Source organism: Chiloscyllium plagiosum, chromosome 15 (genome assembly GCF_004010195.1).
Source record: "Chiloscyllium plagiosum isolate BGI_BamShark_2017 chromosome 15, ASM401019v2, whole genome shotgun sequence".
In the NCBI taxonomy this organism is placed as follows: domain Eukaryota; kingdom Metazoa; phylum Chordata; class Chondrichthyes; order Orectolobiformes; family Hemiscylliidae; genus Chiloscyllium; species Chiloscyllium plagiosum.
The window spans coordinates 62321473-62324781 of NC_057724.1; the positions used below are offsets into that span (position 1 = coordinate 62321473).

Here is a 3309-nt window from a genome sequence, read left to right on the forward strand (position 1 = left end):
TCAGTGTTTCAGTGATTGATGTCTGTGTTTGGGTCAGTGTTTCAGTGATTGATGTCTGTGTTTTGGTCAGTGTTTCAATGATTGACATCAAAGTTCTTGTCAGTGATTGAGTGATTGATATTTGTGTTTGGATCAGTGTTTTGGTAATGTGTCTGTTTAGGTCAGTGGTTCAATGATTGTTGTCTTTGGTTTCATCAGTGTATGGGTCAGTGTCTCAGTGGTTGATATCAATGATTGGTTCAGTGTTTCTGTGATTGATGTTTGTATTTGGGTGAGTGTTTCAGTGATTGATGTCAGTGTTTGGGTTTGTGTTTCAGTGATTGATGTCTGTGTTTGGGTCAGTGTTTCAGTGGATGATGTCAAAGTTCGTGTCAGTGATTGAGTGATTGATATTTGTGCTTGGATCAGTGTTTCAGTGACTGATGTCTGTGTTTGGGTTAGTGTTTCAGTGATTGTTGTCAATGTTTGGGTCAGTGCTTCAGTTATGCAATACTGTTTTTGGTCAGTTTTTCTGTGATGTTTGAGTTTAGGACAGTGTTTCAGTGATTGATATCTGTGTTTTGGTTAATGTTTCGTTGATTGATGTCTGTGTTTGCATCACTGTGTCAGTGATGTTTGTGTTTTGCCAGTGTTTCAGTGTTTGATGTCAATGTTTGGGTCAGTGTTTCCGTGATCGATGTTAATGTTTGGATCAGTGTTTCAGTGATACCTGTATTTGGATCAGTGATTCATTGATTGACATTTGTTTTTCGGTCAATATTTCAGTGATTGATGTCTGTGTTTGTGTCAGTGTTTCATTGATTGATGTCAGTGTTGTGGTCAGTGTTTTTGTGATTGATGTCTGTGTTCCGATCAGTGTTCCAGTGATTAATGTCAGTTTTGGCGTCAGTGTTTCACTGATTGATGTCTGGGTTTAGCTCAGTGTTTCAGTGACTGATGTCTGTGTTTGGGTCAATATTTCAGTGATTGATGTCTATGTTTGTGTCAGTGTTTCAGTGGTGTCTGTGGATCAGTGCTTCAGTGGTTTATAACTGTATTTGGGAGTGTTTCAGTGATTGATGTCTGTATTTAGATCAGTGTTTCAGTACTGTCAGTGTTTGGGTCTGTGTTTCAGTGGTTGTTGACTGTATTTGGGTCAATCTTTCATTTGCTTCATGTCTTTCATTTCGTCAGTGTATTTGTGATTGATGTCAATGTAGGGGTCAGTGTTTCAGTGATTGATGTCTGTTTTTTGGTCAGTGTTTCTGTGATTGATGTTTGTGTTTGGGTCAATATTTCAATGGATGATGTCAAAGTTCATGTCAGTGTTTGAGTGATTGATGGTTGTGTTTGGATCAGTGTTTCGGTAATGTCTGTATCTAGATCAGTGTTTCAATGATTGTTTTCTTTGGTTTTGTCAGTGTTTCAGTGATCGATGAGAATGCTTGGATCCATGTTTCAGGGATGTCAGTGTTTGGGTCAGTTTTTGAGAGGTTGATGACTGTATTTGGGTCAGTGTTTCAGTGATTGATGTCTGTGTTTAGATCAGTGTTTCAGTGGTTGATGACTGTATTTGGAACAGTGTTTCAGTGATTGATGACTCTTTTTGGGTAAGTGTTTCAGTGATTGATGACTTTCTTTTTTTCAGTGTATTTGTGATCGATGTCAATATATGGGTCAGTTTTTCAGTGATTGAGGTCTGTGTTTATGCCAATGTTACAGTGATTGATGTCTATGTTTGGGTCAGTGTTTCAGTGATTTCAGTGTTTGGGTCAGTGTTTCAGTGATTGATGTCAAAGTTCGTATCAGTGATTGATTGATTGATGTTTGTGTTTGGATCAGTGTTTCAGTGATTGATGTCAGTGTTTGGGTCAGTGCTTCAGTTATGCAATTCTGTTTTTGGTCAGTTTTTCTGTGACTGATGTATGTGTTTACTTCACTGTTTCAACGATTGATGTCTGTGTTTCACTCAGTTTTTCTGTGATTGATGACTATGTTTGGCTCAGTGTTTCTGTGATTAACGTCTGTGTTTGGGTCAGTGTTTCAGTGATTGATGTCTGATGAAAAGTATTCATTCAGTGTCTCCCCAATCTCTTCAGCCTCCACACACAACTTCCCACTACTATCCTTGACTGGACCTATTCCTACCCTAGTCATTCTTTTATTCCTGACATACCTATAGAAAGCCTTAGGGTTTTCCCTAATCCTACCAACTAAGGACTTTTCATGTCTCCTCCTTGCTGCTCTTAGCTCTCTCTTCAGTCTGAAAAGAGCCTTTGGGTTGTCAGATTCAAGACTACTACCTTCACTTTTTAGCGGCGCCCCCAGCGGCGGATTTCTTGGGTAGTAGTACGGCCTGGATATTAGGCAACACCCCGCCCTGAGCGATGGTCACCCCTCCCAGCAGTTTGTTGAGCTCCTCATCATTGCGCACGGCCAGCTGCAGGTGCCTGGGGATGATGCTCCAGGATTTCAGCCGTCAGATACTCCAGCACTGCAGCCAGATAGACTGGCGCTCCTGCACCCACACGCTCAGTATAGTTGCCCTTTCTCAGGAGCCTGTGAACACGGCCCACCGTGACTGCAGGCCAGCCCGGGACAACCAAGACTTCGTCTTGGCGCGACCTTTCCCACCGCCCTTTCCTCTTCCAGACATAGTCACAGTCTCACAAGCACTTTCACAGAGAATGCCTGATGTCTGTGTTTAGGTCAATATTTCAACGATTGATGTCTGCGTTTCACTCAGTGTTTCAGTGATTGATGACTATGTTTGGCTCAGTGTTTCTATGATTAAAGTCTGTGTTTGGGTCAGTGTTTCAGTGATTGATGTCAGTGTTTGGGTCAGTGCTTCAGTTATGCAGTACTGTTTTTGGCCAGTTTTTCTGTGACTGATGTCTGTGTTTAGGTCAATATTTCAACGATTGATGTCTGTGTTTCACTCAGTGTTTCAGAGATTGATGTCTATGTTTGGCTCAGTGTTTCTGTAATTACTGTCTGTGTTTGGGTCAGAGTTTCAGTGATTGATGTCTTTCATTTTGTCAGTGTATTTCTGATTGATGTCAATGTATGGGTCAGTGTTTCAGTGATTGATGTCTGTTTTGGGGTCAGTTTTTCAGTGATTAATGTCTGTGTTTGGGTCAGTGTTTCAGTGGTTGATGTCAAAGTTCATGTCAGTGTTTGAGTGATTGATGGTTGTATTTGGATCACTGTTTTGGTAATGTCTCTGTTTAGATCAGTGTTTCAATGATTGTTTTCTTTGGTTTTGTCAGTGTTTCGGTGATCGATGAGAATGTTTGGATCCATGTTTCAGGGATGTCAGTTTTTGGGTCA

At 40.9% G+C, this 3309-nt stretch overlaps 1 pseudogene; it reads right to left on the reverse strand.

Annotated features, from left to right (window-relative positions):
- Positions 1-2284: 2284 nt before the first annotated feature.
- LOC122557453 lies at positions 2285-2635 on the reverse strand (annotated as a pseudogene).
- Between the last annotated feature and the right edge of the window lie 674 nt (positions 2636-3309).